Source organism: Ammospiza nelsoni, chromosome 16, assembly GCF_027579445.1.
Source record: "Ammospiza nelsoni isolate bAmmNel1 chromosome 16, bAmmNel1.pri, whole genome shotgun sequence".
Classification (NCBI taxonomy): Eukaryota; Metazoa; Chordata; class Aves; order Passeriformes; family Passerellidae; genus Ammospiza; species Ammospiza nelsoni.
Genome location: NC_080648.1, coordinates 8,371,041 through 8,384,227, shown reverse-complemented (window position 1 = coordinate 8,384,227; position 13,187 = coordinate 8,371,041). Strand labels below are relative to the sequence as shown.

The 13,187-nt window shown below is 41.2% G+C and overlaps 1 long non-coding RNA gene across 1 annotated transcript; it reads left to right on the top strand.

Moving 5' to 3' along the window:
* Nucleotides 1–285: 285 nt before the first annotated feature.
* On the top strand, nt 286–11,847 carry LOC132080726 (uncharacterized). Its single transcript, XR_009419599.1, has 2 exons — nt 286–929; nt 9,704–11,847. It is a non-coding gene; the product is annotated as an uncharacterized LOC132080726 (long non-coding RNA).
* The last annotated feature ends 1,340 nt before the right edge of the window (nt 11,848–13,187 follow it).

Genomic DNA, 13,187 nt, shown 5'->3' with positions numbered 1-13,187 from the left:
AGCCAGACAACTCATTCCACTCCTTTTTAATAACCTGAACACATGCTCTGACCATCTTGGTGCAGATATGGAAATACAGATTTGTTTATGCTGGTATCAAACATCAGCCACATTGTTTTGGATGCACAGATGTTAGGCTGCAAGTCTAATGTCTTCTCCTTTAGGGTCTCACTTTTTATTTAGACTTTAAAACTGTATTCAAATGAGGCTTTGACCGAAACTGAATCACTATGTACTTGAAAGCTAAAGAGCTTATCAGGCATCTGATAATGTTTTCAGGATTTCCCCAGATGAGACCGCGTAGTGTACAGACAGGAAGCCGAAGTATCGAGCGCCTGACCAGAGCTTCCTCCTGCTCAGGAGCGGGGGTTTCTCTGACTCCAGTCCTCAACTCTGCTGCATGCTCTGAGCCTTGAAACCCAAAGGATAAACAGCACCCAGATGTCCCAGCTGAGCCCTGTGAGCACGGTGGATGGAGTGCTTCAGTGTGCCCCTCGTGCAAGGTCAGCAAAGCAGGTCTCACCTCTGCTGGGCTGCGTTACCTTCCTGGCTCCTTATCAGCCCGGGAATCAGAGAGGGACTTTCCAGAGCTGCGAACATGTGAGCTGCAGAGATGGAATGAACCCATATGCAAATCAGTTTTGATTCCCTTCCCTTTATAAAGTTAAAATGTTTTTGAGAGAGAATCAGATCCTGCAGAGCATGGGAGTCCGAGGAGGTTGCCTTGGGCTGGCTGTGCCTCTGTCCCTGCTCTCTGTCCGTCTGTCTGCCTTTCCATTGGAGACAACAAAGTGTAAAATAGAAAACGAGAAATGCAAACGTGCTGATTGAAGAGGAGGAAGAAAAATGGAAGAGAAAAAGCTGAAGAGTGGGAAAGAGATAAAATAAAATGAATTTTGGGAATTCCACTGTAAGAGCCGAAAAAAAATGTAAGCTGATTTATTACATGTTTGTCTTCTGCCTGAGTGCCAGTACACTTTGTATATGTGAAAGGTAATTTGCACATTAAAGATTGAATCAAAATGTCAACTTCTTCCTCAATTCCTCCAGTTTTGGACGAGGACAGTTCTGTCGGCTTTGATGGGTTTACATTCTGTAAATGCAACATAATGAATATCATGTCTTTGAAGTAATTTTGAGTTATATTTATGCTAAAGCAATGAGGAATTTTGAATGACTTTTAAATACTGTTGTGTCAGGGAATCTGCATATTTTCTAGTGCTTCTCTTCACCACGTAGGAATTTTTTCTCTTGTCCTTCTAATGCTGTTGTGACGTTTTTGCAAATGCAGTGGCATTCAGAAATAAGGGGTTGTGGTATCATTATGTGCATTAATATTTTTCTGGAATTATGATTTATATGTATTAATTTTTTTCTTTTAACTTTCTATCTTAAACCACTTAATAACAACTCTTTAAACCGGGAGAGGATGTGAGTAAATTGATATATGTATTTTTTTCTTTTCATCAAATGCTACTGATTTAGAAACTAAAATGTTTGGTTGTAACAGAAGAGTTTGACTAACTGTCCTGGGTTTTCTTTCACATCAATTCTTTACTTTTTTTAAATGGTTAATTTTTATTTTTGTATGTGCCTCTGGCTTATCTAAAGCATCCAAATTTGCTTTGCAGCATGGAAGAAAGGGATGGAAAAATCTCTGCTCTTCTGTGGTGGAATTTCCAACAAATTCCCTGTTGGGCGGGTGCAGGGAAGGGTTTCTGGAGTTTGCAGGATAAGGCAGCTCCCCTCCCTTCACTAGAGTGATTAGACACAGGCAGTTGCTCTTTCATTTTTCTGATTACTTTGCTTACTGAAAAATGCAGTTTTGACTGAGCTGAAATTATTTACAAAGCTCACCTGAGGGCAGAAAATAGTCTTGGGTAAATAATCAAAAAGTAAATTTATTTTAGAATTTTGAGAATTAAACTTTCATTTTTTTTCCTAAAAAAAACCCTATTTGCATTTTTAAAATTTCTCACATGCATAAATAATAATGGCAAAAGAAGAAAAATTTTTTGTTTTAGGCCAAAATATATTATGTAATGTATCTCAAATGTGTGTATTTTATTTTTAGAAAATAATTTAAAAATTATTCCAGATTTAACCAAATAACTTTTTTCTGATGATTTCTTCCTTTTGGCTAGTGGATTAAAAATACTAATTGCCATAGCTTTGGTTGCATTTCATCTTCATCTAGGAGAATGTTGGAATTAATGTTTTTCTGTGGGGAATGGTGATGGAAATGTGAATTAATTTGATAAAATATTCTGGTCTTTTTAACATGTCTTTTTATCAGTCAAAATGAACACATTATCCATCTTTTCCCAAAAGAGAGGATGAACACCAGTTTTCATTATTGAAATAGATTTTATCATTGCTGAATCTATCCCCCAATTTCATGGGCAAATCCAGCTGCTCTCTCACCTGCAGCTTTTCAAATACCTGGGCTTGAGCTAAATGTGCTTTGGGGTCGGGACTTCAAACTGTTGTTGGGTGAGCAGGGCCTGGAGTTCTTTGGGAGAGGGAGTTTGAGGATTGCCAGCAGGACAAGGGCCCGGGGTTCCAGGGGGGACTCCTTTGCAAGACAGAGGTTTCAAATATATCAGTGACTGCCTGGGATGGTCGTGGGGGATGCGTCAAGGAGAAGCCTGAAAAAATTGATTCAAAGCTGTTTTTAAACCTTTAATATACACTGGGTATCCAGGTCCTGGTGATCTTAAGTTGTTCATCGAATCATTAGTTGTAGACAACATACTTGCCTAAATATTCTGGATGTGATCATGTTGAATCTAAATAATACCTAAATTATTTTCTTTAAAATGAGGTCTGATGAGTTCAGGGAGCAAGATGTAAAATTTTGAACAGGAGGTGAGTGTATCCCAGAGGAAATCACCAGGTGCCCACAGGTTGGCTCTAGGGGAGCATTCCTCAGCCTTTGCTAATGGATGCAAACGAAACAAAAATCCTGGGCCATTTCTCGTGCCCCAAAAGGAGCCAGCTGCACCTGCAGGCAGTCCCTGGAAGCTTCCAGAAACCAGCTCCCGGTTTTTCGTGTTCTAGGCACAATGGGTCACAGCCTGGTTTGGGGTCTGGCAGCAGAGCTCACAGCCCCTGGGCTGAGCCGTCCCATGGCAGTGGAGCAGGGCTGAGGTCCCTTAACAAGGGCACAGCTCGCTGCTCTCACTCTGGCAGGTGCCTCTGAGCTGAGGGCAGCTCCACTCTGCTCGAGCTCTTCCATTATTCTGATGTTAAACTCCTTTATTTCAGTGTATTATTGCAACCACGCAGGTATTGAAGGGTTGGTTTGCTCTTTAGAACACTTCATTTTCAGTAACTACAGTACAGTTACAATATAAATGCAGCAACTTATTGTATTTTAAGTGTTTATATAAAAAACCTGTTTGAAGAAATCTCTGGCTTCTAATGGATTACTAGCTTTGCAGTTGTTTATTGCACTGTGCTTCTCCAAGTAAATTCCTTGCTAGGTGATGATGACATTACTTTTTTTTAAATAATGGGAGGGTTACAAAAATGTGATTAATTGATGTTTGCCTGTTTGTTTTTTACCTGCTTACTCAGAGTGTAACCATTTTTCTATTAGTAGTATAGTCTAGTAGTTATGTAGTGATAAATTCTGTAAGGATCTGCATACTTTCAACAGAAGAAACATTGCCAGTACTCTTGAGTTATTAAAAATATGTAAATTGGGAAGGAATAAGAAATGGTCATCCACTCTTTCCTGTTTGTTGTTTTTTATATCTTCCTGTTTTGGGTGTTTAGATTATTTCTGAAACATACTGATTGACCAGTCATTTTGAGCTTGTGCTTTTCCACTCCATTTATCAGGAATTAGTTCAGCTGAGCAGTTCCCACCTGCTGGAGACAGCACATCTGTCACCTCCAGCATGCCCTGGTTATCAGATATCCTGACCAAGGAAAGAAGGGTCACTGGGTTTGGGACAGCTCTTTGAGGAGTTAGGACTTTTCCTTTGTCCTCAGTCAGCTGGTGTGACACTTCTTGTTTGTTTACAGTAAAATTTTACTGCTGAAATTAGAAAGAATATGTAGAGGTTGAGCAGTTGCAAGGGCTTTTAGCATCTCAGTTCTCATTGCCCTTGTTAGCACACTGAAAATTGGCTTTCCAGTTCCTTACATCTGGGCACTGTCAGTACAGCTGTTACTGCAGTTGTGTCAATGTGCGCAGTGTGTGCTTCAGACTGCCACATTCTTCTACAGAAGTTTCATCCTGTCATCTCAAAGCACATATAAAAAGCCAGAATATGGAGCCCACAAAAGTTTCTATTTTTCAATACATAAAGCTTTCTGAAATTGTCTCCAGGGCTGTGACTTATTGGGGCTGACTATAAATGAAACTATTCTATACTGTAAGTAAATGGTATAGTGATTACTAAAAATAATACTAGTATTAGAAGTCTTTATTATTGCTTTCAGCTAGAACTTTTTAAAAATGGGAAATAAATAACTTTTCATTATGCACTTTTGATACTAGTGTTTTTACTAGGTGTAATGTATATAGATGGCTGATAATGTAAATGTTGTTTTCTCTTAGTGATTTATGCCTAGTGGGTGTGTATTTTGCCAAGTATTCTTTCTTCAATTTAGTGAAAAATGCAGAAAAAAATCAGTAAGTTCTAGGTAAAAAAATAACATTCATTTCATTTAAAAAATGAAAAGGAATATGCAATCATTTTTATCTGCCATGAAGGAAAATGGTTTGTTGTACAAAATACTGAGTTGGAAAATCTGATTAAAATGGAAACAAGAGAATTGAACCTAAAGATAAGCAGAGTGAGATAATTCTACAGCAGAAGAAATTGAATGTTTGTTACTTGTGGAATAGGCATTGACAATAGAAATGTAGCTATCTCTTAAAATTAAAAATGCAGCCAGAAAATAACTGGAAGTTCCAGAAAGCATTTTGGGAACAAATACACTTGTTTCTGGACAACCCAAATTAAGTGTTTGGGCTAATCTGATTCATCATGAGGTGGGAATTTTTTTTTTTTTCATATAAGAATTAACCAGTCCAGATTATTAAATTTTTTTTCTGTGGTGTGGGAATAATGAAAGTGTAGTTGCAGGGCCAAAGGTGTTATGGACTTGTGCTATTTTTCATCCTGAAGGGTTCAGGGGGAAGAATATCTACAGTTCCTCATCTGATCTGGGGAGAGCCTGGGAGCAGGGTGTGCCTGGCATCAGTGTCTGTGTCTGATGGGAGCTGATGATGCTGGCAGAGCTCAAGGGCAGAGCTTAGGTGAGGCTTTTCTTTAAGCCTGAGCTGAAACCTCGGCCTTGGGTTTTTCGTGGGCGAACTTGATCTTCATAGAGCACAGAAATATCTGTGTGTGAGCACTCTGCCTGTAAACTTGCGTATGAGCTGTACTGAGAGGGATTTACAATATTAAAAATTAGGATATGGCAGTGTTTACCTTGTACTCAAGCACCAGAGTAAAGATTTTCTTTAATCCCTAATCTGTGGCAGAGCTGCTCTGCTGAGAAAGGGAATGATGGAAGGAGACCTGCTCAGTGCAGAAAGGGTAGGATGGTTTTTGGTGGGAGGTAACCCTTGTTTTTTGGTGGGAGGTAACCCTTGTTTTTGGTGTGATGTAGCCCTTGTTTTTAGTGGGAGGGAGGTAACCCTTGTTTTTGGTGGGAGGGAGGTAACCCTTGTTTTTGGTGGGAGGGAGGCCCAGGTGAGAGCTCCCCCCAGCCCAGCACCCCAGGCAGCTCCTACAGACACAGGAATTGCTGGGGGAGCAGATGAGGCTGCCTGTCCCGGGCTGAGTGGGAAAAGGGTGAAGTCAGAGAAATAGGTAATTTTTAAATGGAGAGGACCAAGTGTTTGGGTTTTAGAGGCTGAGCTCTGGGTTCATGACACCAGCAGAGGTTTTCACACGTGAGGCTGGTCTGGGGCTGCTGCAGGGGATGCTCGAGGCAGACCTCCCTCCCCAGCGAGCAAACTCCCCTGCAGGACACTCTGGGTTTGCAGAGCGCAGCCCACGGTCTGCACTGAAATGTCACAGCCAGCACAGCTGAGCCTGAGAGCTTCTGCTGGGCTCGAGTGTTTGCCTGCCTCTGGTGCCACTGTGCTCCTTTCTGGCTGTGAGTTTTCCTCTTAAAAAAATAAAATACAAAAATTCCAGAATAACTTAATCTTCTATTTCACCCTCTTGTTTCAGCTACCCAGCTGTCAGTGTAGCTGTGAGACATGTATTTTTCTGCTAGCTGTGGGGAAAATGTATTTAATGAAATAAGGGTGAAAAAGATGCTTTATGTTCTTAATGAAATGGGACCATATTCATATTTTATTTCAAGTTCCCTATCTGTGTTAATTAATTACCACCCATGATGAGCTCATTTGGGTAGTGTCTGGATTTCATGTGAAGCTGCAGTAGATAATTGACTGGTTAAAAAGCATTAAAATCTCACTCTTTGGTTATATGTTTGGACAAATGCAGATGTTTTACTAAAAATAAAGGTTTTAATGACAGCACAGAGAATAAAAGTAAGGAATGGTAAGGAAAATGGAGAGAATTTACACATTGCAGTGACTTGATGGCTTTAAGATCTTTATGTTCTTTTCCTGTTAAAACACATTTAATTAAGAAGAAAGCTCATGGAAGAACAGTCTTCAGGCTGTTAACATTATTCAATCACTCTAAAAAGGTTTGCCTTTTGGTGTAGCAGTAAAACTTTATAGGATGATTGTCTATTAAGTGTCAGTCCTGTAGGAATTGTTAAATCTGGGGTAATAAGATCTCCAAGCTGTGAGGTACTAAGGGACCTTGCTGGAATAGAACAAAATAGTGTTTTTCCAAGAAGTAAATTTATGGCCCATTGGAAAGACTCACCCCCTCACTGCTCTTGCAAAGGCAGAACAATATAATTTTATGGGCTGTCTTCTTGTTTGGAAATGCATGGATTTAATCCTGGAACGAGTGGGTTCTCAGAGGGAGGGAGTTATTCCTGGAAGGACAGTGAAAGGACAGAGAATGTCACATATGAAGTTCATGAAGGGTCAAAGCAGAAACTGGCATTATTTTTGAAGATGAGAGATAACAAATGCACTGCAATGATATTAAACTCTGCAGGCAAACTGAAAGAGAAAATGTCACGTTTTGTCCTACTTAGTTAAAAAAAACCTGTAAAGCCAACTTACCTGGAAAATGGCTGTGGAATTATGAGGATGTGCCCTTCTGCACCTTTCCTTAGGGGTTTCACTGAACCATCAGGTGTGCTGCTGGAGAGCTGGGCTGTTCTGTGCTCCCTGGGGACACCTGTGGGACAGATCCATGCCAGGGTTCTGGGAGGGAGGGGAGCAATCCTAGAGCATCTGTATCCACAGGCATCTGTATCTTAGAGCATGTTCCCCTGCCTCGGGGCTGTCTCTGTGCATTCCCATCTCCCTGGGCACAGGCAGCTCTGCAGGACCTCACCCGGGCAGGGGACAGGGACAACAGGCTTGGGGAGCACTCCAGAGCTCAGCTCTGCTGCTCTGGGCAGCTCAGAGCTGCTGCAGCTCTTTAACTGGGTCCCATGGAGGGGCATTTCATGTTTTCCCTTTCATTTCGTGCCATGATGGGTGCCAAAGCTGTGTGTACCCAGCTGGGGTGTGACCCCACTAGTGCCTCTATGGAAGTGCCATGCACTTTCCTGTCACAGACAGCTTTTCATTAGAATCCTTTCGTTAGGATTTTTCCTGCTGAAGCTGAGAAGTTTCAGCAACAAAGAGTAAACAAGGGTTATCTGCTGCTGGGGAATGCAACAGGTGGATGCGTGATTGTCTCCTGTGGGTGTTTGTATTTACTGACCACTCACGGCAGAGCTGGGTCTCGTTCTCTGCTGGGACACAGACCTTTGTTATTCATTCTTTTCTATTCTTAGCTGAGCTAGCCTTCTGAGAACTTTCCTTCTATTTCTTTTTAGTATAGTTATAATGTAATATATATATCATAAAATAATAAATCAAGCCTTTTGAACATGAGGTCAACATTCTCGCCTCTCTCTTCATCTTTCAACCCTTGTGACCACCGTCACACTTTCCATAGCATGGGCACACTGTCCTAAGGGATGGACACTTCCACCCTTTCCTCTTCCTGACCTTTTCTCTGCTTTAAGATAAGATGTTTTATTGATGATCATGAGATGTTTTTCCTGCTTGGCATTGGAAGAGGGATTGCCACAGAAGGGCAACTCTGCTTGTGAAGGTCTTGCTTAATTAACTCAGCAGTGATCTTAGCAAGCAGTAATCCAGTGACAAATTAGAAATATCAGACAAGCAAAATTTATTGCTACAGTACCTTATTTTAAATTTGCAGATGAAGTTTTGTCCTATTTGAGGGCCTTAGCAAGATGTTGCTTTTGTTAATTTGATTTTTCTTTCCTGTCTCACAGAGTCAAGTGACAGATGGGTAGGACTGAGCTGGGCTGTGGGTACCACATGGCAGTTACTGAGCAAATATGTTTGTTCAGAGGTTTCCCTCCCAGCAAGAGAAACAGTTAAAGAAGTATATTTTTAATTTCTGTTGTTTGGTTGACTGGTTCAGCAGTCTGAGAAGACAATTAGAGCTGTAAAAACATGGGCACACTGCTGCCTTTCCTGCCAGCACTGCTGGGGCTGCATGTGAGCCTGATGTACTGGGAAAGTGGCATGGGGTGTTAGCAATGAAAAAAATACTTATAACTTAATTAAATCAATGCTAAACCAAAATAAGTCTGTTTGAACCATTCTGTTCAGTAATTTTCCTAAAATTTAGTTTTTAAAGCTAAAAAGATTTAATCTGAAATCCCATTGACATCCAAATATTTTATTTCAGATCAAATATTCTTTTCATTGAAACCAAAGAGATTTTTTTTCTGAGACCTCATCTCACTGTAACAAAAAGAAGTATCTTTACAATGTTCTGAATAAATCTGTTTTTTATTTTTTTTTAATAACTTACCCAACACTGTTTATATATAATCCTATATGCATCTAACATCTATTTTTCCTCAAAAATTCCCCATTTTGGGTATGTGGCTTAATGAAATTTGTGACTTCCCTTAGGTTTGTCAGAGGTGATGAGGTGTTTCCCTGTGGGAGATGTCACTTTGACCCCCCAGCATGTTTGACAGTGTTTTTCTGTGGTCCAGAGCACCTTTGGGTGGGATTGTCACCCTGGGATGATTTACAAAGTTGGGTCAGTACACAGCCACACAGCTGTTACGCTGAAGGCTCCCACTTTCCTTTTTGCCACACAGACTCTGATGACTCTGCAGGGCTGCACATGTGCCAGATTTCCTTCTTTTCAGCTTCTGGTTGGGTTATTTTGTTAACAAGATTGCTGAGTAACTCTGGAAGATTTTAACTCTGTGTTTGTGTTGTTGTATTTAAAGAAAACAAAATAAAAAAAAAAAAGAAGGAAATTTATAACTCACCTCTTTGAAATCCCCAAAGGCTTCCAGAAAAGTGCAAAATGTTTTAGTGCTATATTCCTTGGCTGTACATTTGTTTTATTACTAGGAATTCTGCAACACGTTAGGGCACATTGTGCCTGTGTGTGTGGCCACTTCTTGTGTCAAAGGAATATATGAAATAGCTCATTTTTCACAATATATATCCTGGAGCCATTATTCTGCTTCTGCCCTACAGTCTGGGAACAGCTGATTTGGCTGCAGTGAAGTTTTCACTCTTGTTTTACAGCTCCTGGAAGAAGGCCAGGCACTGGAGAGAGCCAGCAGGAGAATGAGCTACTGGGACAGCCTGAAAATGAATGTCATTTATTCTCAGCTTTGAGAACTGAATTCCATGGGTTGTAATTGAATCTGCTGTCAGACCCATGGGGCTCAGTTCTTCAGCTTGGATATTTCTGTCTTCACATACACAGGAGATCAAAGAAGCACTTGATCATTCTCTGCCTCTTCTGGTGATAGCAGCAAGCAGGAGAGGAAGCACGAGGGACGTGAATCATTTCACCAGGGAGGGGTCACTGCAAAGGCCTGGCTCTCTCAGGATAAATAGCTGTGCAGTGATTGAATCTCTTCTGAACTCATGGGCTCTGTGGTGCTACCCACTGTTTGATTAGCTTCATTCTTTCCCCTCACTGTTATCAAGGTTACAGCTGAGTCCCTGACATGGTGTTGATGATGGATGATGATGATGATGGGTGATGGTCCCCAGGCCCTGCTGAGAGGTGCATTCTCCTGTGGCCAGCTCTGGTGAGCTCCATTAGGCTGTGGAACACCTGGACCTCCCTTGGGCTGAGCACTAAATTTGCCAACTGATAATCCAATATACCCTGCTCTCTTGGTACCACTGCTGTGCACTTATTGCCTCATTTGCTTTGTCTGTGCCAAATACCATTTTTGACAGAAGCTGTGACCATAAAGATTATTCATTTGCACCAGCCAACCAGCCCACTTATAGAAACACAGATTTCCTTTCCTGGGGTTGGTGATGTGCTCCCAAAGTGTTTGGTTTAGGGAGTTTCCAGTGTAATTAGTGATGGCAATGTAAGTGCTGTTTGACGGCTTGGTAGCACAAACATCCCTCTGTGGGGCAATTAATTCAAGTCACAGGTTAATGTTTTTTCTTGGAGTACTTATGTTAAAATTTTTCATTTTTCATTCCAGGGATCAGGAAAAGTAATTGTCATCTTTAAGCATGTGAAGAGTTACAATTAGCAATGAGCTTTCCACCTCTTTCCTGCAATAATAACACCTAAATTACATTTTTCCAACTCAGTAAAGTGGATCATAACTGATCTTATCCCTGTGTTACAAAGCTCTTAAAAGCATAGAAATGCTAAAACCCCACAGGTGCAGGAAGAGCATGTTCAGCTAAGTAGCTTAAAACTGCTGTGTGCCTTTCATTCTGTATATGTATTTGCACACAAAAAAAATCAGATATTAATCACTGTTGCCTGTGGATACAGATGTACCTTCATACTGATATACTTTTCATATTAATTTTTGTCCTAGGGGTTGAAGAGTTTCAATTGCAGCTGTGTGAGATGTATTGTGCTCACCAGTTTAGAGATTACAATTCCTGAAAGAGCCCCCTGGTTCCACAGCTCCTGCTGTGGGAATATCCATTAAACAGGATAGAGAAACTGAGCAAAGGATGATATTGAAATTTTTACTTTTTATTTTCCTCTATCATCCCTGTCAGAAAGAGGAAATGAAATTTGAGGTCAGAGTTGGCAAAATCTTCAAAAGAAGAGAGATCAGTGGAACAATTGACAGTATGCCTGATGCAGGCAGTGTGGTGGATATTGGATGCTGCAAAGCTTCATCCTCTTCCTTCACTGTGCAGCCCAGCCTTGGGGCAGTGATGCAGCGCAGAAGGTGATGTGTGCATGGTGGTAATGATAGTATAAGGATAAAATGTTTCTAAAATCATGGGATATTCAGGGCAGTTGGAAAAGGTTGGGCCTGGTTGGCCCTGGGAAAATGTTAGTGTAGGCCCATGGAAAATGTTAGGCTTTACTGGATCATGAAAAACTGCCTCTGTATAATCATTTAATGACTATGATAAATGATATGATTGTTAAATGTTTTTGTTTGGAATTGTTTGGAAATTGGATTGTTTGGAAATTGGATATGATTATTGTTTAATCGTAACAAGAATCATGAGAAACGATGTTTTGGGGGTTTGATGGAAATTACAAAAATCCATGCTTAGATGAAATCAATGTATAGAATAGAACAATATAAGTTTAATAATTAATAGGTAGGTATATAACAATAAGGTTATAAAAATGTGTTCATCCCAAACCCATGTTGGAGTCAGATTTGGGTCTGTACCCCTGACACCCAGAGTTCTTCAATAAAAGCACCTGCGTAGAATCATTTTGTGATTATGTGTTTCTGAATGCTAACAGTAACAAGGCCATGGATGAAACCAAGGAATACAGAAGTCTTGGGAGTCCCATCTATGTGAAAAACAAAAATGTGGGGTAAGTAATGCTCTTTTTTTTCCCCTCAAAAGCCTAGAGTAAGTAATGTACTAATAATGGCTCTGCTGATGTCTCAAACTAAGCGTAAGTATTTAAAGTGCAGAGGGGTGAAGGAGTCACTGTCCTGCAGGCAGGGAGCACGTGCAGGGCTGTTGTCACTCTGGTGGTGGCTGGTGCTTGTGATCTACTCACTGGAGGGGCCAGAGGGGTGTGTGTACCCCCAGGGTGAGGTTCTTCAGCCCCTACAAACCCCCAGGTCACCATGCCTTTGGCAAACTGCAAATGGGATCTCACTACCAGAAATTCTTAAGGGCATGGAGCTGGCTGTGCCTAGGTGAGAGTCAGGAAAGCTCTGTCCAGCTTTGGGCTCTCCATGAACGAGGACCTGTCATAGCCTGTGTGCAATGAAAAAATTAGATAGTATTTGTGTCCTGAGCAAGTATATGTTCTGATCAGAGCATTCATGTGGAAAATGGTGTGAAGGAAAAAGCTGTTCCCAGGGTTCATTATTCTCAAGCCTTTTTTCTCTCAGAGCTGCCTGGATGTTTCTGTGCTCTACAGTTGCTGCTCACCGAGAGAACAGAATAAAATGAATGGGTACAGAGCTATTTTGAAAGCAGATGCAAGGCTGCCTTTCAGCCCTGCAGTGACCAAACCATTCAGGGTTCCTTCCTTAGGCCAGGCTGTTGTGGCTCCCTTTCAGGCTTGCTTGCCCTTCCTGACAAAGCATCTTCTTGATGTATTTAAACCAGAGAAGTTTTCAGTCCCAGGCTGTCCTACTGACATTGCTGTGCCTTTCCAGCAGAACAGAAAGTATTTTTAGAGTGCAGTTTCAAACCAGTGTAACCTCAGTCTGTCTCATTCTGCTGCCTCACACAATTCCTGTTTATTCTGCCTCCCTCTAACTGGGGCAGCCTCAGGATGGCCCAGCCTGCCCATGGAGGAGTGCAGGGTCACAGAGCTGAAGGTAAAATGACTCAGTGCCTCCTGTCCCAGGGTTCTGTCAGAGGTACAGCACGTCAGGGGACATTAATGGATCTAAATTTTACTGAATCTACCAGCTCCATGCACATCCACCAGAAGTTGAAGCATCACAACTCTGATGACTGCAGCTCTTCTGGAGGATTTATCCAAATGTTTCATTCCAAAGTGAAATTCTGATTTTTCACTTTATTTTTCAGTACAGAAGCATTCAGGTAGCTTCACCTGAATTTTTTTGTGCTGATTTAG